Here is a 22,597-nt window from a genome sequence, read left to right as displayed (position 1 = left end):
CCGGAGCGGGCGGGGGCGCGCGGAGGCGGCGGCGGGGACTTAGTTAGTTGTTGTGAGTGTCAGCGGCGGCGGCGGCCGAGGCTCCAGTGGAGGCGGCGGCGCCGGGACGGAGCGGGCCGGGACCGCCCGCGCGTCTCCCGCCTCCTGCCAGCCCAGAGCGGACGGACTGACGGACTGCGTTCGGACGGCGAGGAGGTCGCGGCGGCGGCGCCCGCCGATCCCAGGTGAGGCTGTGTCTCGGGCGGCGCCCCCTCCCCGCGGGCGAGACCCTCGAGCCCGCTCCGGCCAGTGGGGGGCCGCGGGTTCCAGCTGCGGCGCCCGCGGGAGAGGGGTGCCCGCAAAAATGCGAAGTGCCGGGACGAGGGGGGACCCCGACCCGCCCTGGGGGTGCCTCAGCCCTAGGGGCCCCGAGGGGGTGTTCCCTTCCCCCTCTTGTCCATTCCCAGGGCGGGCTGGGCGCCTTGCTCTCCCCTGTGCCCGGGGCTCGCGGGGAGCTGGGGGGGGGCTGCCTCAGGGCCAAGTTCAAAGCTGTGAGCCCGGACTTGTCCTCCGCGGTTACTGGACACTTGCAGGAGAGAAGAGGCAGGGAGTGCGAGGGCGCTTGTGTGACTCTGTCCTTGTGCATGCTTGTGTGTGTCCGTGTGCGCTTGTGTGTGTCCTTGTGCGTGCTTGTGAGTGTGCGCTTGTGCGCGCCCTCCGGCCGGCGCCGGTGCTCGGAGCCCCCTCGGGACCCTCGGGGACGGGCTGCCGGGTGATGAGTTACAGGGAAACATGATTTCATCCCTCCTGCCCCGGGATGGAAGAGCCAGCACACTTCTCTCTGGCCTCCGTGAGCTAAGAGAGCTTCGAGCCTACAAACTGTGCTTCCCTGTGGCGTGATTCGGAGACGTGCGCCCCGCTCCGGGGGCGGTCCACACGTCTGGGCCGAGAACAGGAAGGGAAATGGTGGCCAGGACGGAGGGCCGGCGGAAGGGTGGTCGGCCTCGGAGCTGCACCTGAATCCGAGCTAAGGAGCTGGCGGTGATGGCCCGGGTGGGACTGCCCGCGCAGGGGTTGGGGTGTGTGTGTGTCCGTGTGTTAATGTGTGTGTGTGTGTGTGTCCGTGTGTGAGAGTGTGTGTTAATGTGTGTGTGTGTCCGTGTGTTAATGTGTGTGTATCCGTGTGTGAGTGTATGTGAGTGTGTGTGAGTGTGTGTCCGTGTGTGTGTCCGTGTCCAGGTCCATCCAGTCCTCCCGGCCCTCCTTCCAAACAGTTTGATACGGAGGATTACAGAGGAAGCCAATTACAGCCATCTAGTTAACGAGAGCATTAGGACAAAGTTCGGGACGGGTTTAGGAGCCCCTTTCCCGTGGGGAGGGGCGCAGAGCCTCCCGGACCCATGGCAGCAGTGTCGGTAGCATGCTCTCTGCAGAGCTAAAACTTTGCCTGAGTGATTCTCGTTGTCCGTTTGGGGATGGCTCCTCCGGCATCTCCATCCCCGGGCTTTCCCCGGTGCTGCTCACTTCTCTTCCGTGACTCACTGTTCCGGGATCGGGAAGGCCGGCAGGATGGATTCCTAGGGATGCCCGGACGGCGACTCGTGCTGACCAGTCCTAACCCTTCCCAGCACCCAGGGTCCAGGAAGTTTTTAAAAATGCGCCATCCCCTTCCAGGATCGCTGTGGGGAGGGTGTCCCGGGAGGGGAGAGTGGTTTGGGATTTATTTTGGGAACACAAATTCATTTACAGTTTCTAGAAAAACAAGAACTTTTATCAAATAGCTATCCTTGATGGGCCATTGATGTGGTGAATGGCTGTGGTGGGGACGGTTTTGTTCTTTGGGATTTCGCTTGTGATGGCCCTCTTAATCTTCATGATCTTGCCTCCCCTCCTTATTAACCCACCCCTAAAATTCATTTTCTAGAGCTCATAACTATTATCTCTTCATAGCTGTTTCCTGACAATCACATTGAAAAAACAATTTGTTCCTGGAAAGTATTGTATTTATGCTCATGTAAACATTTCTTTTGCACATTTATGCTAATGTAAATATTTAAGTCTCTGAGCTTCAAAACTTTATTTGCCTATTTGCATATGTGTTTTTCAACATTCAACAACACCTACCACATTTGCCAAACGAGCAGAGGCCATAAATTCATGTTTTGGCACATTTCATATAATCACTCTTCTCAATTGCTCAATGGTGAAACATCATGTGATTAGCATTTGTTTTATGAGAGCGATTTGTTGTTTTTAACTATATAATGTTGTGCTATTTAAATAAAACAGGTGCTGTGTTATAGCTGATTGTGTTGCAACCTGCCAAATCATTTTTAAAAAAAATTCATTGATTGTGTAAATCAGTAGGGACTCCGCGGTGGCCTCTGGTGCAGATTTAGGATCATAAAATCAATGACTGCTTCAAAGCCTTCAAATCAAGACACATTTATTAAGTGCCTGATTTGTGCTGAGGGGGATGCAGAGATGAATAAGGCACTATCTGTGCCGGAAGGGAGCAGAGGTGTTAAGATGTACGCAAATCTAAAGAGAAAGAGAACAATTGCCTAGGAAAGTTACAAAGTGCTGGCGTGTATCTCTTGCAGCTTGTGTGGAGGAGATCAGGAAACCCTTGGAAGAGGAGGAAGGAGCTGGGGTGGAGTGGAAGGAGTGCTGTGTCTTACACAGAGGAAGGCCCCCACTGGGGATGCAGGTGGGTGAACTTCAGGGCAAGAACAGGATCGGGAGGAAGCCTCTCTGCTTTGCTCTGGCCCTGTCCCAGCCTGTAGGTGCCTTTTCTTTTCATATGCTGGGATTTCCCTGCTCCTGGTTTCACTGGGTAGTGCTCTGTTCCCTCGTCACTTCCACCTTGGGAACTATGTCCTAATGGAGCTGGAAGAAATCGCTCTCATTGTTAAAGCTCTCTTCCTCTTCTGATTATCTATTATGTAATTAGAGATTGTACCCCCTACCCCTCAATAGAATGTAGGCTCCTTAAAGGGAGTGCCTGGTTTCATTTTGTGTTCTCCTTGCATAAAATGTACGTGGTGGCCAAGTGATACAGTGGATCCCTGGCTGGGATTTAGAAAGTCTGGAAGACTGGACTTCAAAACCCTCCTCAGGCATTTACTAGTTGTGTGACCCTAGGCTTACCCCCTGAAGTGAGTTAACCACTTAATCTCCCTGTGCCTCAGTTTCCTCCTCTGTAAAATGGGGGTCATAATAACATCTCTCTCCCAAAGTTTTTGTGAGGGTTAAATGAGTTAACATGTAAAAACACTTTCAAACCTTAAACCTTATGTAAATGCTATTTATAACGCTAGTAGTTATTGTTGTTAGGGAATTCCTGATATAAATTTAACATTTCTCTACCTAGATGTGCTGGGCCTTTCTCTAAGAACATTGCATTTTTCAGGACTTAAAAAAAGTGAGAAAAAAGTGTCGTACAAGAAAACTGTCCTATTGCTTCATGTACAGATACTTGAGGGCCACTATACTGTCTTAGGGTCTAGTTAGAAAAAGCGATTTCGTCTAAGGAAGGGCTTCCTAACAATCAGAGTCACTTGCTTTGGAGAATGGGGCAATGATGACTGTGAAGCAATAATGGAAGTTATTGATAAGAGAGACTGAGGCTCGTTATTCAAAAAGGACAATGGGTTACCTCTGACAGTCATTTATTCTCTCATCCTTGGGGCCTTCCATCAAGACTTGGATTTGTAAGGAATATTGTTGAGGAGATGCTCCATCAGGCAGATGTTTGTCAAACTTAGATGGTTTTTCCGGCTTTGTGAGTCTGAAAACTTGAGGGTCCTTACCTTCAAGGAACCTACATAACCTGGGAGTTTGTGACTCATATCTCAAATAATAAAGATGAATAACCAAATTATTCTTTAGATAACAGGCGTGACATCATTGGCATGGGAAAAGAAAGGGCTGATTGGGAGGAGTCAGCAAGGTTAGCCGTTGCCTTGGTATGCCAGGACTCTGAACAGACTTTCACCTACACTGGCTCACATGAGCCACATAAAGGCCTCCAATTTTTTTCTCTTGGGTCTTATAAGTTTGCCACCTCTGGCTTCTTCTGTTGTCCCCATATTGTAGGGTCGTTGGCAGTGATAATTATAATGACTATCGTTGGTTTTCCCCAATTCATTCCTAAAGCTAACTTGAGATCATATGATTGTGGTTGTGCTTCTCTATTGGACCTGATTTTTTTTTTTTTTTTTTTTTAAATCTTTGGCTTTTTGCTACTTTTTCCCAAACAGGTAGGAAATAAAATGTTTTCTAGACTCTTTTCACCTTGGAATTGCCTGCAATAGTCATTTCAAATAGAATACTTTGCCTTTATCAGCTTTTATGTAAATTCTGAGTATTTTTGCTGGTAGAAATGTGTTGAAATGGTTCTATCCCATGTGGCTATGAAATAGATTGTTAACCATTTGGATTACCAGTTAGTCATAAAAAGCCAAAGGTAGAAGGTAGACTAACAGTTCAATGACTCTTCTTCATAGATGGGGAAGCCAAGTCCCAAAGTCATTCTGTCTGCTGTGGTAGCCCAGCCTTGGCACTCCTCCCAGCTCTGCTGATTCCCACCCTTCATTCTTTGGACTCCCCCAGTATCTGTTGCTTAAGAAAATTAGCCGGACTACAAAATGGATTGGTGAAACTCCATGATCCACCTTAATAATAGCCAGCATTATATTCTGCTTCTACAAATGTTTATCCATTTGATCCTCAACACAGCTCTGTGTGGTAAGTGCTGTTATTATCCCCATTTTACAGATGAGAATATAGAAAGGTTAAGTGTCCGAGGTCATGTTTGAGCTCTGGTCTTCTTACCTCCTGGTCCTGTTCTCTCACTATTGTGCCACCTAGCTGTCATAAGTATAATGTAAAAGACAACATTTTGAAGCATTAAGTGGAGGGAGAAAACTGGGTAAAGTCATCCAATGTTATATTTGAAATGCTGAAATCTGATTGCGGGAATTTCTGAAAGAAAAAAAGAGTCAAGATAGAAAAAGAACTAGCCTTTCTTAAGTTCCTACTATGAGCCAGACAGAACGATGAGCATCTCATCTGCCAGGTAAAAAGGTGAAGACATCTGAGATCTGGAGGAGGCTGACCCCCTCCTTTTACACTTGTGGAAATGAGGCAGAGAACACGACTTCTGTTTTCAATGTAAATGTGTCCTAAGCCTCCTGTGAGAATAAGCTGCTGGAGAAGAGGCTTTGAGTGCCTAAGATCGTGAATTTACCTTTTCGTTGCGTCCCTCATTCCTGGCATGCTTTCCTGCCTCCTGATTTTCCTAGCTGCACATGAAACCCAGCTCAAATTCTTCCTCCTGCTAGGCTGGCATTCTCTCCTGCTCCAGGGCCTCCCCTCTGAGATGACCTCCAGTCGGCCTTGTCTGTAGCCTGTCTGTCAGAGGTGGCTCACACACTGTCGCCCCCATTAGATTGTGAGCTACTGGAGGGGGGCTGCTTCTGCCTTTCTAATTATCCACGGCACTTGTTGCCCAGCTTGGCACGGAGGGAGTATTGTTGACTTGATTTGTCTTGGCAGTGGACGCTCAATTATTCAAGTGAAAAACAAAGAGTTAGGTCAGAGAAAGACCAGTGTCCTGTGCTGAACGGCGGAGGCTCTTCCACAAATGACATCGCCTGAATTGCATTTTAATAGGGCATCACTTAGGCAGCCTAGCCAAGGAGCAGCAGAGTAAGATTGGCCTTTCCAGTTCTCAGAGGGGGCTTAGGCCTCTAATATTATGGACACTTTTCATTCATGTTGTGGAGAACCTTCCTTGACCCTCTTAGTTTGCCAGGATAGTGATGGAGCTCACGTACACAGAGTTAGAGGCCGGCCTCCATTTCCCCCCCCAACCCCCTCGGTCCCCCTCTACCATGCCAGCAGCAGAGTTGGCAGGCCCGTGAGGCTCATATCCCAGGCTTTCAGTTGGCAGCCACAGTTCTGTCCTTCTAAAATGCATTGTCCAGAACTGAACACCGTTTTCAAGGTGTAGACAGAGCAGAGCTGGCTTGGTTTTTTTCCCCCCATCCTCCATCCCCTTCTCTGTCTATGATCATGTTAGCCTTCTGGCTGCAGTTCGCCTTGGGGTGCCAAGAGGCCCCATCTGACTGCTTTACCCCATTCCTGGAATGTTGTTCCACCTCTGCTGCCTTGTGGGGTAGGTCTGGGTGTCATGGCTCTGGCAGGTGATCAGTCCACCCCTTTCCTTTACAGATGAGTACACTGAGGCGCAAAGGCTTCAAATGGCTTGTCCAAGGTCACATGGGTCACACATTTTGGGGTTCTTCCCACTTACGATCCAATTAGTAGCATCTTGCATTGAATTTTCAATCCATGCAAACCTGTAGATTGCTGTCATAAACCACTGTCTTGCCAAACTTCTTCCATCCTGTTCTAGGTGTATAAAGTTTTGTATTTGCATATTTTGGTTTTGCTCTATATCCTTTCCCTCTTCCCCAACCCAGTGAGCCATCTCTTGTAACAAAAAAAGAAAAAAAAGGCAGCAAAATCAACTGCCTCTCACAGCTTCCATATAAAGGCAGTTGGGATGCTGGTTGGAGACTGGTTAGGTACATCTGAAATACTTGAATCACTTAGCCTGTCTCTGCCACAGTTGCCTCATCTGTAAGATGGGGCAATAATAGTCACTGCATTCTTGGATTGTTATGAGTATCAAATGGAATCATAAAGAACTTATAAACCTTAAAAGGCTATATAAATATTGTATATCTAATATAATATATAAATGCAATATATTAATATGCCTCTATGTTATACATATATTATATACATCATATATTAATACAAATATACACAAATACTAGGTAATATTAATAATATATTATTGTATTTATATATGTGTATGAGTATATGTATTAGACATTATTGTTCCTTTGATATCCTACACCTCTAGACTCTTAGTAAAATGGAGGGAAATCCATTTTTCTCCTTTCATTTTTGGGACTAAGCTTTTATAGGTATAGTTTTTTGTTTCATTCTTTTTGTTTTTACCAGTTACCTTAATGCAGTCATTAGTTATGTTGTTTTCCTAGTGCTGTTTGCTTCATTTTATATCAGTTCATGAGGGTTCCCTTGCTTCTCTTAATTCTTCAGCCTCATGCTTTCTTGCATCACAATATGTAATTCAATGATATTCACAGATCATAATTTCTTTAGTCCTCCTGCAATACAGAGTCTCTGGTTTTTGTAACTACAAAAAGGTGCAAAAAGACATTTTTATCATTTTGAACACTGATTTCTCCATGCTTTTCAGAATAGTAGGACTCCTTGGCCCACCATGTTTGTAGAATTCTTTTTCTGAGCCTCATTGAAAGACATTTTCCCTGTTTGTCTATTTAATTAAAATTGGCCTAATGTTTTAATTTGTTGAGATTTTTTTGAAACCTGTTCTTATTGCTTAGTTCTCCCTCACAGCTTGATGTCACCTACAGATTTGATAAGTATACTGTCTTTATCTAACTGATTAAAAAAAAAAAAAAAGCCCAAGTAGCAAAGAGCCAAGATCAGATCTTGTGGGGGTTTTCGAAGCCTTTAGGACAGTTCCCTACTCATCTTTACTACCGAATAATAATATAACAACAAAGCAGGTATCAAATGAGGAGCCCTGTATTATAATCGTGTTGACCAAAATCTTAAGAATCTGCAAGTAAAGTACATGAATCAAAAAAAAAGGGACATACACTTGTGTTAATCCCCAGTTCAGATGCTTCCTCTTACCTTCTAGACTTGTCTTGGATATAGGTGAGCTAACTTTGTCTTCTGGTGGTTTGTGTCCCGGCAGGAAAGTTTATCTCATCTTTTTCCACCCTCTGCATTTTTAAGATAATATTGTGCACATGTTTGTTGATGGAAAAATGAACTGGAAGATAATTTAGTACCAAAAACTGTAAAAAGCCTGCCTCTTCTATTCAAATAATCTATTAATCATTTAGCTTGTTACCTTAGCTAAGTCATTCATCTTTTCACCATGTTCTTCCTCCTTTTACCCCCTCCAGGCAATTAGGAGACAATTTGAAGGAGAAGGAAGGTCACAGAGCCAGAAATGTCAGTATCTGAGGGCACAGTTGAACTCAGGTCCTTCTGACTCCAGGGCTTATGCTCTATTCACATAGTTGCCTCTTCTGTATTCTTTTATAACAAAATTTGTTTTTTGTTTTTTTTCTGATTCCCAAAGTAAATTGTTTGTATAATTGTTCTTTTTAAAAAGTAAGTTTCTCTATTTTAAAAATACTTTCAAGGTAATAGCTGGTATATTTCAAATGTAGGAAAACTGACTTGTTCTCACATGTGACACTGCTTTTATGGATTTGTATTTTGATAGGAAGTTGATGGAATTGGGGGAGTTGTGGAGAAGACATTTTAAAGCAACAGAAGCTATTTTTGTAATTTCAGGTCTCACCACGACTTGTATAAATCTTTGACAGCACAGTGCCAAAAATTCAAGATTTTCAACCTTATCAGCTTTCTAAGAGCTGTCAACTCTGCAGTAAGCTACACAGCTTAATCTTGCTCTTGGTTCTGCAAGAAAGGGAAAAGAATCAGGCTACCTGACCCCCAGGCCCAGTGAGGAAACTGGTATGGAAACAGATGAAAAGAAGAGCAGGAAAGGCATCATTCTGGGGGGAAGCCCTTAGCTTGGTTTTACTCTAGTACTATATCCTCCTAAAACTACAGGTTTAATTTTTAATTCTTATGAAACTTCTTACATTAGAAACAGACTTTATAGACATGGCATTTGCAAATATCCAGGTCAGAAACTATACTTCCTAGAGGTACTGTGTTTTTCTGTGTCAAATGTTGCACTTTGGTTAGGTGAGCAGCACTGGGGGAGGAGGGCCAGGTGCCTTTTGCACATCTCTGGGGATTGAGTTGGACTGATGTTTCCATGGACTAGATTAGGAAGTCAGCTGAAAGGAGAACTGACAAGACTATGGCATGGAGATATATATATATATAAAACATAAAATAGTATCGTGTGTGCTTAGCTCAGAAGCTCTGGTGAAGGAAGCTAAGGCATCTCAATTGTTGGGCTTTTTATAAAAGCTCTGTTGGGAAAAAGCATCAGAAAAGAGAAAGAACTAATATTGAGGTAGAGTGATGATAGCTGTCACCTGTGAGAAGGCAGAGCTGCACAAGTTGCTTTTTTGTCTTTCTCTGCAAAGGAAAATGACCTTTATGCTAGAAGGAAAAGATTAAAAAGGCACAGATGAGGGGACTGTTGTGGATGTAATTTACCTAGATTTAAGCAAAGCTTTTGATAAAGTATCTCTTCCTATTCTTAGGAGAAGATGGTGAAATTTGGTCTTCCAATTTATATCGACCATCAGCTCCACTGCCTAATGTGTACACATTATGAGATAACATTGGATATCTCATAATGGATAAAGACCTGGATTTGATTCAGGAAGTTGTAGGTTTGAGTACTAATTTGAAGTTTGTTACACAACCCTGAAAATTCACTCAGCCTCCCTGAGAGGTTCAGTAGAATGAATTGAGAAAGGCATGGGCTTGGGGGAATTGCCGGATATGGTAGCCATGAATTGGAATGTCCTTGAAGGGGACAGTTGGAAAGAGCCCTGGCCTTGAATTCCCAGCAGGATTATGAGCTGGAAATCTGGTGCTGCTGCTGAATATCTGCATGAAGATAGGCTGGTTACTTACTTATCCTTAGTTTCCTCTGATGAGGTTACAGGAGACTAGAAAGTTGTAGAAACTGCTCACCCATGATCCTCCCTTACTCAATATCTAGCACTGGTATCACAAAATTGAGTCAGTCAAATTCGGTCTTGGAACATACTTAAAATTAGCCCAAGGAATTAATTTGATGATTCAAACTGTACCTACATATCATTTTAAAAGTGGTAAACAAATTCAAAGTATGTATAGACCTTAATGTTTACTCACACACACAACACACACACACACACACACACACATACACACAATAGTACACACACACTACACACTTTCAACTCCAATAATGAAAAAGGCATTACTGAGGAAAATAATTGAGGAAATTCAGATCAGTGAAGTCAGACTGAGAAGAACATTTACTTTCCTACCTTGGCATATGGGTTTTGGTTTTTTCCTTACTTTGTTCTTAGAGTTTCTGGTCTTGTTGGGATTTGCTCCATATCAGATAGCATTAAGTTAGAACAGATTGGTCAGACAAGCAGTGAAGGCCATAACATCAATCCCGTTAACATTGTGAGGTTGGCACATGTGTGAAGCTAGTCAACCTTCATCCTGGGGTGCAGGTGGTAGCCTGGTTTTGCCTCTTGTGAGACCCCATGACCTTGGGAACAACATTTAGCTTAACTGGACCTCAGTTTCCTAGTCTGTAAAATGGTGTAATAATACTTGAATGATCTTCCTTAAATGGTTGCTGAGGAAAAAAGCACTTTGGAAACTTTTTAAAGTGCAGAAGCAGGACTTAATCCCTTTTAGAATCCCTTCATTCTTATCCCTCATTGTAATCACTTATTTTAAGTACTGATAAGTTACTGGGTGTACCTCAAGCCCAGAGCTGAATTCTGTATCCCAGCAGGTGGGCCTGGAGTCTGGCCCAGCCAAATTCAGATACAGGCTGATATTTATGAGAGGCGTGATCCTGAGCAAGTCACTTCTCTGTTTACTTCAGTTTCTTCATTTAAATAAGGAGGCTGATAAGAACACTTATTTCCTAAGATTGTTGTAAAGATGAAATGGGTGAATATTTGTACAGCACTTTGTAAACCTTAGAGTGCTCTATAAGTGCTGATTGTTTTTGAGGCTGCTGTTGCCCATGGTGGTTGTTACTATTTCCTCTAGGTCCAGGAGTGCTTCCTGGCTCCACCCTTTCCTCCAGCTTGTGTGGCCTTGGACAATCACCTCTCCAGATATTTCTCCATTTGTAGAGTGAGGGTGTTGTATCTCTGCAAGAGCTCTCTCTTGCTTTCAAGCCTGTGGCCCTCTTATGTAGCAGAGGAAGCCTGATGACATCCCCCTTCTTCCGAGGAAAGGATCAGATGTGTGTGTCTGAAAGAGAAAACTCATCCAGTCCTCCTTTGTCATAGTCACGTGGCCCTGCCTAGAAGGAACAATGCAGAAAGTGCTTATGGTTCCCCTGTCGTTTCTTTCCCATAAACAGGAAATGTTTATATTTGTAAGATAACTAGCCCAGAAGATGCCAAGAGCTGAACTCTCTTTAAGGAGAAGATGGATGTATTGTTGATGCTAGTCACTTCTCTTCCCCCTTCCCTCCCCTTGCCCCATGTAGAAACCGAAGCTGATTTTGTGTCACTGAGTGCTACACAACATGCCTGTTCCCATCTAAACTGTTTTTGCTGATGCAAGATTGACATTAAAGAGCTGTCATCATTTCAGATTAAAATACTATTTTATTCTGAGCTAAATTAAAATGGATGTAAAGTATACTGGGCTTTTTCTGCTGTTGTATTTCTGTAGCATTCAGCTTGTAATCCATTAAATCTGTAAAGTCTTAGAAAACTTAAAATCTAAAATCCTGGGAATTGTTTACAGATTGCATGGTATTGCCATGTTGGGGCAAAAGCTGCTAAGCTGTATTATTTCTTTTCAAGTGATAGAATTAAGGATGACTTGATGGAAGAGCCATTTATGTGTTAAAAAAAATTCCTGGCGAACTGAACTAACTGGAAGCTTAGGGTCAGTGTAACTGAGCTGATAGCACAGCCTGTCCTTTTGGGGGGTTGTTTTAATAGAAGTAGGATTCCAAGTCTTTTTGCCTACATGGCCAAGAGTGGTTTCCACTCACTTCTTGGATTGACTTGAACAGGATTTGCTCAGGAAAGGTTGCCATGGATAGGTTGCAATCTGCATGCTTAGAGGTAATCAGATTGATGAAATCATAGGTTGACCAAAAGTATTTCAGTGTTTGCGTTGAGGGAAGTTAGAGCCCCACTGGAATCTGCTCTTGTCCTGCCATTTCTAGAAAATTGTTTCCAGCTCTGGTCATCACATTTTGGTATAATTGCTAATAAACTTGAGAAGGTGCTACAAACTATGGCCAAGTGATGGAATCTAAAAACCATGTCATTTGAGAGAAAGGATCTTGGGCTCCAAGTCTGAGAACTGGGCAAACTATCAGCTGTCATCTAGGACTCTTTCTTTTAAAGAAGACTGAGCTTACATGGAGGAATTTGGCATAGTTAGCCAGGAGAAAAAAAAGAATCTGGCACGTGCTAGCTGGCTTTTAGTTTCTGGATGTTCATATGGGCTGGAGCAATTAGATGTATTCTTTCTAACTACAAAGAGCAGCACTGAGCCCAAGAGCCAGAAATGAGAGAGAGAGAAACGAAAGGAAGAAGGAAGGAAGGAAGGAAGGAAGGCTGGCTTCCTCACAGAATCCTGAGCTCCCTGCCACAGGAAATAGAAACTAGGTGACCATCTCTTAGTAATAATGGTCTACAAATGTTTCCACTTTAAGTAGACAACATGCTTATCTTCTTCCTCTGAGTCTGAAATTCTGAATGTATCTGTTGTAGAAAACTAGTCAGAGCAACTTGGAGAAAGAAGACAGTGAGTTACACAATTCCTTTTCCAGATTTCTTCGTCATTTTTCCCATGTTTGCAGAATTCCAAAACCAGATGGCCTAAAGTTAGCCTTGGTTATCTGTTGTGCGTGATATTTGGCTGAATCTGGGATCTCATTGTCCTGATCATAACCCAACTCCTACAGTACTTGTCAATCCATAAATCCACTAATGGAGATCTGTTCCACGTGCTTCATCTTCTACAGACTCTTTAGCCCACGAATCTTCTTGAGGGCATCTGTCCCTTGTGCTCTTGGCCTTTGGCCTTGTGGGCCTTTTGATACCGCATTCCTCCTTGTCAGGCAGGCTTGAGTTGGACTGGTCTGATTATTGAGAATTGGAGTTGGCACAAAGGACATTTGATAAAACATTTAACATTTAACAATAAGTTTACATAACAGAAGCCTGGAAGGGATATGACAAAGAGCCAACCCCCATTTGCCATGCATCCAAGTCAGAAGGGTGTGCTCACTCAAGTAGCAGGGATTCTTTTAAGTCAACAAGCCTTTATTAAGAATCTTTTATGTGCCAAGAACTGTTCTAGCCAGTTAGGACACACAGAAATGTAAAACCAGATCCCTGACCTCAGGGACTTCATAGTTCAATGTGAAAGAACAGCTATGTGCAAATCAGATAAAAACAGGATGAATTAATTGGATTTTATTCTCAGAGAAGACACTTGCTTTAGGGGAGACTGAAAAAGACTTCTTGCCAAAGGTGAAATTTTAGCTGTTACTTGAAGGAAGCTGGGGAAGCCATGGGATAGAAATGATAATTATAGTTGGAAGTCTGGGACATAACCAGTGAACATTCATGAAGTCAGATGGGGTGTCCCAAGTGCTCTCTGGAATACAACAACAAGGCAGTGTCAGCTGACCACAGGGTATGTGGAGGGTAGAATGAGGAAGAAGACTAGAAAGGTAAGAAGGGGACTGGTAAGAGGGCTTTAAAAGCCAGAGATAGCAGAGAGCTACTGCAGTGTGTGCCATGGAAACCAAGGGCGTTTGGAGGCAGATGGGTGGTTGAGGAAAATATTTGTGGTGGCTGAATGGAGAGTGCACTATTGCAAGTGCCTTAGGGCTGGGAGGCCCACTAGGAGCCTGCAACCCCAGCCTAGGGTCAGGCTCTGCTACCCTTTGTGATGCGTCTGCCAGATTTTCTAGCCTTTATCCTTCATGTTATAAGGTAGGCTTACTTTGATCTGTGAACCTGTGCACTATTTCCCAAGCACAAGCCATGATTGATAACATACCAACCTGGTATGATCCATGCTTTACAAAATAACATTTTCAAAATTAGCGTAAGAAACTTCCAAAGATTTGGGCTTGTATTCCTGTGCTGACCATTTACTTCAGTGTTTGGATGATATACTGAGATTCAGATCTCTGCTCAGTCACTGACCCGTGTAATGTTGGATAGGCCATTTCCTCTGCCTTGTTCTCTTTTCTGAATTACCAGACTGGGCAAATAAAGCATGCACTTTGGCTCTTACGAGGGTAGTTGTCAGAGAAGGATTTTCTAAACCTCAAAGTGCTATCTAAACAGAAGGTGAAACTAGCATTCCTAATAGATTTGCTTTTCTCAGATGGCCAGCCTTCCCCAGAGCTCTTATTCTTTTGATTCCAAATATTGGGAAACATGAAATAACAGGATTTTTTCCCCTGTACTTTAATTTTCAAAGAGACAAAAATGATAAATGAACAATCAGGAATTTAACTAAAAAGAATCTTCCAAAGGGTGAAGGAGAAAATGTAAACCCAACCCTCTCTCATCTGCCTTTTCAGTCTGTAGTACTTAGAACAATAGTTAGTGCTCACAATACTATCTTGAAACATTTGCAGAATCAATACGTTCACTCAGAATCATCCAAATCAGGCATTTTTTGGCCTGTTTTACTAAACTATATTTTATTCTAAAAGATTCTTTGATAGTTGTAACTTCTGAATAGTAAATAGTCCATAGTAGCTCCCAATCAGATTATTCCCATCCTTCACTCCCATTTTGGATAGGCACTTACTACAGAGCAGTGATGTCAAACTCAATAAGAAATAGATCTCTACAAGCTTCATAGTAGCTTAGAAAGCCACAAATTCCCAATATCTTTGTTGTATTGTACTTTTATGTATAATGTTAACTATATCCCAATGACCTTTTAGTCTGATTTAGCCTGCATGTGACTCACTGAGTGTTTGATATCTCTGCTGTTCAGTATTTGATGGCCCAAAAGATGGTGGGTGTCAACTCTTTCCCTTCCTAACAGTTGTTCTTTTATGAAAATTAGTAGCAGTGAGGAAAACATGCATTTTAACCTTTGTTAGACAGACTTCATAACTCAGAAACAGCAACTGATCAGTAAGATTCCTCAAGCATAGTGGTATTCTTCTGAATCTGGCCTATTTTGCATAGTTGTTCAAAACAATTTGCCTCTTTTGCCCCTAGATATGGGCAACTTAATTATCTATCATCTGAGTGTATATTTCCATCATTAGAGCTTTGTTCCATAAAATTGTTATTTTCAAAATGTTCTAGAAATTTTAGTTTCCTGTGATTATATAAAAGTATCCTGCATTTCAAAATTTGGCAGCAGCTAGAATTATTGAGTGAAGGACAGAGCTGGAAGTCATTTTAAAGATTTCGAATTCACCACCTCCTTTGGGACTCAGGAATCTAGGTGACTTGCTTGGACAGCTGGTGGCAGAGCTCACACTAAGGTTATAGTCTTCTGACAGAATGAAGCAGACTTGTTTCCACTCTCATCCCCAAACCTGTCCTAAACTTCAGCCAGTGCTTCTTTGGTGCCTTAGTTTTGTAAGGAGAAACACAAATAATAAATGGAAAAGCCAATGGCCTATATTTGTCTACAAAATAACAAAGGACCCTTCCCTTGGCCCTCTTTAGGCCCAGTCTGTATTGAGCTTGTTTTCATGCCTTCTCTGTCTGCAATGTTGTGAAGAGTATTCTCGATGATCTCTGGAATCCCTGCCTCTCTGGCAGGTGTCCGTGACTGATTCAAATGAAATTCTGCATAGCTTAGGGTCCAGGAGTTTTATTTGGCTTTGATTATTGTAAGCACCGCACTTAATTTTTTTTTTTTTTTTTTTTTTTCATTTGCACACAGTAGTTACCCTGTGATTCTTCAAGGTATGCAGAGTCCCTACAGAAATCCTCACTGCATCCTTTTATGCTCTCCGATCATTTATTGCATTATTGTGACCTTTTACAGATGCAGAATCTAAAGCTTAGGAAGGTGGAGCCCTTGAAGACAGAGGTGGGCAGAGGGGAGGAGTTGGGTTGTTCCAGGAGCAGTGCTTTTGGCTTGGTGTCCTCCCCATCTGCCTGTAGACTGTTATTAGTTATTTGAACCTGTGATTTCATTGGTTAAAGGAATTCTTGTTGAAGAAAGTGCCTTGTACCAGCATTGATCTTAGAGAATTGCCCAGGAATTGTGGGAGACTGAGTGACTTGTCCAGGTCAATGGATTTATTGGTTACAAATCCTAGAGAATCTTGAGAAATGAAAATGAAAAAATAAACAGTATTTGGACATGTCCTATCTATGGAGATGTCCATAGGCCGAAATTATGGATCAGGGAACAATAAATGCTTCCTTCTGGAGTCTGTTCTAGTAACTAGAAAATGATTCAAAGTTAGAGTGGCCCTCCCCTTCTTTGTTTCTGTAGAAATGAGAACTTTCCATTCTTGTTTTTCTGAAGTGCTCAGACTACTACGGAAATGATAGTAACATATAGTCATAATACAAAGCCAAGCAAAAACCCTTACAGAGAAACTTACTTTAAAAAGTATTTGCAACATGTAGCTTTCTGGCATTTTTTTTTTTTTTTTTGAACAGTAACTTTGTGGAGAATCTGTAACTGCTTGCCAACTCACTGAGTCATTTACAGACAATTGGAAAAAGCTGATGGAGTTCTTTACTCTTTTACTGTGTGTGAGGTGGCGTGCATATGAACAGTTCTGAATGGGGCATATCTCCTCTTGTGAAATAATTATTTCCTGTGAGTGAGTTAGGAACTATAGGAAGCACTTTAATGCTTTCAGTTCACAATGGTACAATTTGCTAATTGTAATATGTAACATGGGACAAGCAAGCTGAATGTTTTGTATCTTTGTTAATTTTGTGTTAATGTGTATGCTGTTCCCCAGAAGGGCCTTAAGAGTTTCATTGAACACTGGATAATAGAAAGATATCCAATATAAATTTGATTTTTTTTAAAAAAATTTTAATTGTTCCCCCTCCCCCCCCCAGAGGAGCTGGTGACAGCAAGATTGCTTAAATCTAGTAAGAGATAACTATGCCCAGTAAGGCTATAACTGTTATAGATGCAGGTACCCTCATCATAACCAAATGAACTGAGTTTCCTGTGGGAAAATGACATAATGATGGACAAACACACAACCAAACTCTCCTTTCCTGTGTTGAATGTGCAATACATGCACATTCATTCAATAGGAAGATCCATCAAAAACTCGTGTGTGTGTGTGTGTGTGTGGTGGAGTGGGGGAGAGTTGCACTTGCTTCAGATGGCAAGTTCAGTTCTGATTCTTTAGTGATTGTATTCTGGACAAGTGCTGCTTCCAAAGCAGCACGCCCCGTGTTTAGGCTTGGCCAATAGCTATTTCTAAGAAGTATCATGCTCAGGAAAAATCCCTCTACTTGCTTCTCTATTTTAGGAGAGCTGAATTTTAGAACTGGATGGGGATTTTAGAGATCCTCTAATATTACTTTAGTCATTTTAACAGTTTTCTTCCAATTATATGCTGTGTATTCAGCAAATGTTAAATGATTAAATCCCAGATTGACTCTTCTACTCTATAATAGTAATATAATGAAGTCATTTACAGTTTGCAAAGCATTTGCTAAATATCATCTCACTTGAGCTTCACAGTAACTCTATGAGGTAATACTAATAATAATAGCTAACATTTATATAGCACTTTGAGGATTGCCAGGTGCCTTCCATATATCTCATTTGTTCTTCACCACTGCCACGGCAGGTAAGAAGTTAAAGGATTTGCTCAGGGTCCCACAGCTAGTAGGTTTTGGAAGAAGACTCCAAAGTTAGGGAGTCTTCCTGACTCCACATCCGGTGCTCTATTTTTGGAACCAGTTGCTTGGCATAGAAGACATTGGCAAATGACCACCTACCATGGTCACATCAAAGAAGGCGTTGTACTCGATAAATGAAGCAGAATTTCAGTAGCTCAGAAGAAACATGAGCTCAGAAATTTAGAGGCATCTCCACTCCATATGCTCCTGTTACATATTTGTGCTCAACTTGTACTAGAGCTTTCTGAGCTTGAATTGGTCTGATCATCCATAGTTGGATTCACTTTACCTCTACCTAGTGATGGCATTTTAGTCCTCTTCAGGAACAGAGGACATTCCCCAAACTAATGCTGTTGCAGCACCAAGGCTGTCCAGGTGTTGATCCTCATTCTTAGTGACTCTTGCTCTTTTGCTTCTTAATGATGTGTTTGTTGGAATTCCTACATGCTCAGAGCTTAACACAGTGACTGGAATGGGCTAGGTGTTTAAGAAATACTAGTCAGTTGGTTGATGCTGCTTCTGTTCAAGTCACTTAATATACTGCCTGCTTTCCCTATATCCTCTACCTTACCCTTTGTCCTTTGAGTCACTGGTGATCTGGATCCTCTTGTGATGGTGTTACCTGTAGTTCTGAATCATCGAGCGTAACCAATAGATGTTTGTTTAAAAAGATGAGTGTCAGGAAGTTTATATCACTGAAATGCTCACATATTTTTCCTAGTGTTATTCACTTGAATATCTTCCTTCTCTCAGTTGCTCACCCTCCATCTTCAGGGTATGGCTGAATAGAATATACTCTTGGACAAACTGAATGTCCCAAAAGCAGTCCATTCGTCATCTGGCCAATATGTTTTCATCATCCACTTGATTTCCTGTGTGGATTACTGGGCTGACCCAACTGGGAGTGTTAGTATCTTAGGGTTGGGCCTTGATGGTCATACGGATAGATGACATGCTTATTGTATCTGGATAACCTGGCAGACAAAAGAATGCATCTTTTATTTGGGCTTTGTGTGCTCATGGCAATGGCAAATTACGTTTGTCAGCATGTCTTCCTGTGCTGGGCTTGCTGGGGTGTGGATGTTTAACGATTCATTTTGTTTGGTGATGGAGATGGTGCCAAATCCTTGTAAAACCGTATGCCCCCAGCAGTGGGATAAGATGGAAAAATAATTGGAATGGGATTAGAAGATGATGTTCCCATTGTTCCTAGTTCGGCCTCTTTGGACTCAGAGGCCACTGTATATGAGATCTTTGTTGATCCTTCCCAATTTGCAGGCTTTCAAAAACTCATTCGTATTTTATATATTTTTTGGATATGCTTTCATGTGGGTTTGTTTTCTCCCCAGTAAAAGATGAGCTTCTGGGGGCAAGGGAACTTTTATGCTTCTTTAGATGAGTGACTTTGGCATCAAACATTAATCAAAGAATATCATAAGCTTTTCTCTCACTATTCTTGTGCATTTGAAGGGCAATAAGAGCCTCATTCAGTGATCAAAAAGGGAACCATTATTATGCCTTGTTGGTTGGTTTCGTCTTGGTGTGCCCAACAATGCTTATGTTGCTTGATACATAGGGTAGTGGGTGCTCACCAAAGGTTTTTTACTTCTTAGAGTTTTAAGAGTGTCTTCTTCTCCTTCAGATCTTGGGAACAGAAAGAAATCGCAGCAAAATCAGTGCTGGCATTTTTACGTTGCGTGTCTCTTCTCAGTTGACAATTTCTTTTGCTTTAATTTTTCTCCTTTTATGTTAGGATCGAACTGATCTTGATCAAGCTAAAAATAATCAATCCATAAATGACTCAGTATGAATGACTAGTTTGAGTTGTAGTTCCAGTGCTGATAGTTCAAAAGAAAAAGCCCCAAATTACACAGAGGGCCTTCTTCTCTAGAAGTTCTACACATAGTATGTATGATCAGTCTGACTTTGTTATAGTCACTTTTTGATCTTTGGACAAGAGGTATGGAATGTCTTCCAAACACAGCAAAACATCCTGAGAGAAGGCTATGGAATTCTTTGATGAATATCTAATGCCAAAGTCAGACTTGCCAAAACTGCCACAGAATTTTTTAAAAAAATAAATAAAAGAGCAATATATTTAGAAATACAAAGCATTTTCTTGGCTTAAAAAGGTAAACATTTTCACTTAAAAGTTGACTGCCAAATAGCCATATGGTTGACAGGGATATTACTTGTGAACTGTTGATCTGTGATAGACATTTATTATAAATAAGTGTATTGTGTATAAAAGCACAGGGTCTAGTTGCCTTATCAATTACAGTAGACAGAATATATGTTTTGAAAGGACAAGATCTTATTTTCCTCTTCTGGTTTATTCCTGTTAGAATTAATAATTCAGATTCTGCTAGGTTTCATGTTGTGTTTCTTGTATAATCATTGGATTTCAGAAGGTCTGAATGCAACCTCCATATTTCTGTCTTTTTGTGTACTGCTGTTCTATAAAGCTTGGAATGCTTAATGATTCCATTTGGAATTTTCAAGAATTTCCCCCAGGGTGGCCCACTACATTTAAGATAGCAAGTTCCTTTCATCTCCATCAGAGTGCATAGAAAAGGCCTTTTGATTTCTTGAAACTTCAGATTTAAAAATAGAAGACTAGAATGTATTGAGTGCTATGGCTTGGCTGCCAAAACAATCATTTAGCCATTCCATAGTTGTCTGGGGTTATTTTTGCTTCTTTAAACATGCCCAAGTTATGTGGATGTATTGCAGCTCAAATGGAATTATGGTTACTTACATTGTTGATTTCTTATTAGAGTTTGGGACTTAGCAAAAATGGTTCAGATTTTGCTGAATGAGGAAGGAGTATTTTGCTTTTATGTTGTTTTTTGATATATGACTAGAAATAGCATACAGTATTTAAAAAGTGGATTTGTTGTTTTTGTTTTTGTTTTTGTTGTTGTTTTGGTCTTTGATATGTATGCTGAAAAGAGCCTCTTAAATCAGGGCTTAAAGACTATCTCTACTTTGTGTTTGTGCAGTGATATCTTTTTATGCCAGATTTTACATATTTACTATTTCCTGAACTTTCAGGGTTGTTTTACTTGTGTTTTAGTTTCAATTGTAAGTATCCTTTTCTCTCTGCACCTCTACATCTGTAAAGTAGTTAAGTGACTCAAATCTAACTATTTCCCATGAATAACTGGGGCATCCTGTCAGTGAATGATTCAGACAGTAAGGATGCAGAATTTAAGGCATGATTGTATTTCTTCCTGATAGAAAAAAGTTTAGTTTATTTTTAAAGTGATAACTTAAATAGGTTGTTATATATAGTTAATACATTTTTTTTTTTTTTTTTAATTCTGACCCATCAAATGTAACTTTCTGGTACATGGTAGCTTCTTATAATTTGTCACTTAGATTTGAAATAGCAAGATTCCTGAGTCCAAGCTAAGCCCTTAGGCAACCATTGATCTATAAACATGGCTTATGGAGACGACAGGCCTGGAATAGCTTTGTCCACCTACAGTTGGTTTGGCCATCCTGGTGTCCACCAATGGGTGGATCATTCACCTAGTCTTACAGCTCTGAGTTAGCCTATTTTCCTGTTGACATATCAGATTCTAGGATTAACCCTTTCTTTCTAGAAGACCTTAAAAAGAAACTTCAATTGACAGTGCCTCCTTTAGTTTGTGTCTCCTTGAAAATGTTACCAACTGTTGTAGAGCCATGAATTTGGGGGAGACAGCATATTGACAGGACACAGACCTTAAAATAAACAGTTCTCCATATTTTCCTTTTGCCTCTCTTTCTCCTTATCCTCCCATTCAGAGACAGTGGGATACAGTTGTTTTGGGCTTCATCCAGACTCCTGAGGTTGTTGGCAATTTTGCCTACTTCCCCCAAGTAGGGAATAGGGCATTTCCAGTATTCAGGGTATGAAGAGGGAAGAGTGTCCCCTCCTCCTCTTTCTTTCTCTTTTTCTTTGGAGACTAGGAGCCTTCTTCACAGACCAGGACACCCTACTCTTGCATTTGGATCCATCCGTGAATCTCCTGGCAGTGTTATCAGTACTTAGTCTGCATGGTTTCTCTAGAGTCCAGCAAGAATCCCTATTTTACTACTGAACACCTTTCTCAGCTATATCAGGTGTGTGAAGATCTTAATCATCCTATCTGCTTACTACTCTCACTGGCTTTTTACTACTGCCTTCCAGATATAGTCTAAGCTTCTGGACCTGGCATTCAGGGCTCCAATTTCTTTTTAAGACTTTCTTTCTCTCCTCCCTTTCTCATATTCTGTCTGTCTTCCATTCTCATGGTGCTTTTGACCTATGATTATCACCCTGCCATGTCTTCTCCAACTTTGCTTAAACCATTTCCCTCGTGAATGTAATGTTCTTCCCCGCTTCCTCTCACCTGTCCTTGTCCCTTTCAGACCTCCAGTCTCTTATTAGAATCCCTTATTTTCTTTAAAACCTAACTCAGGGGTCCCTGTAGGAAGCTTTCCCTGACATCTGCTCTCAAATTTTTCATAACGCTTGACCTCCCTTTTGCCTTCATCTCATTTTGCAATCTTATGTCTCTCTCTCTCTCTCTCTCTCTCTCTCTCTCTCTCTCTCTCTCTCTCTCTCTCTCTCTCTCTCTCACACACACACACACACACACACACACAAAATTGTAGGCCTTTGAGCCTGGGTGTGTTTTTTCCATAATTTGTGGTCTTGTTACATAGTAGGTATTTAATTTTTGGGTATATTACAGCGTTCTTTTTCAGTGGGGGTTGCTTTAGGGTGGTCCCTGAGATTGCTTCCACTGACAGAGAAGGAAGCAACCAAGGGACCACATCCAGTAGGAGAGAAGTACCTAGCCCAGGGGTTTGTATACAGTAGATGCTTAATAAATACTTGTTGAATCTTGGCTAAGATTCTTTCACACTGCTAAGTGTAGCTTATGTGGTTTAGATGAAATTGGTTGGCAACATGAATGGAATCAGCA

General features: G+C 41.7%; 1 protein-coding gene across 8 annotated transcripts in view; it reads left to right on the top strand.

Annotated features, from left to right (window-relative positions):
• The window catches only part of PEAK1 (pseudopodium enriched atypical kinase 1), a 250,264-nt gene that overhangs the window by 338 nt on the left and 227,329 nt on the right, over positions 1 to 22,597 (top strand). For 3 of the 8 annotated variants that reach the window (XM_074296512.1, XM_074296505.1, XM_074296516.1), the window contains exons 1-3: positions 45 to 224; positions 2,583 to 2,689; positions 4,488 to 4,728. The gene's annotated coding sequence lies outside the window, so the exon portion shown is untranslated. Of the gene's footprint in view, positions 1 to 44; positions 225 to 2,582; positions 2,690 to 4,487; positions 4,729 to 8,415; positions 8,599 to 22,597 lie in introns of those variants that run through there. The other 5 variants (XM_074296506.1, XM_074296507.1, XM_074296509.1 and 2 more) reach the window with 5 other exon arrangements.

The sequence above is a fragment of the Sminthopsis crassicaudata genome, chromosome 2 (assembly GCF_048593235.1).
Source record: "Sminthopsis crassicaudata isolate SCR6 chromosome 2, ASM4859323v1, whole genome shotgun sequence".
In the NCBI taxonomy this organism is placed as follows: domain Eukaryota; kingdom Metazoa; phylum Chordata; class Mammalia; order Dasyuromorphia; family Dasyuridae; genus Sminthopsis; species Sminthopsis crassicaudata.
The sequence above is the reverse complement of the archived record's forward strand: the minus strand, read 5'-3'. Positions and strand labels throughout refer to the sequence as shown.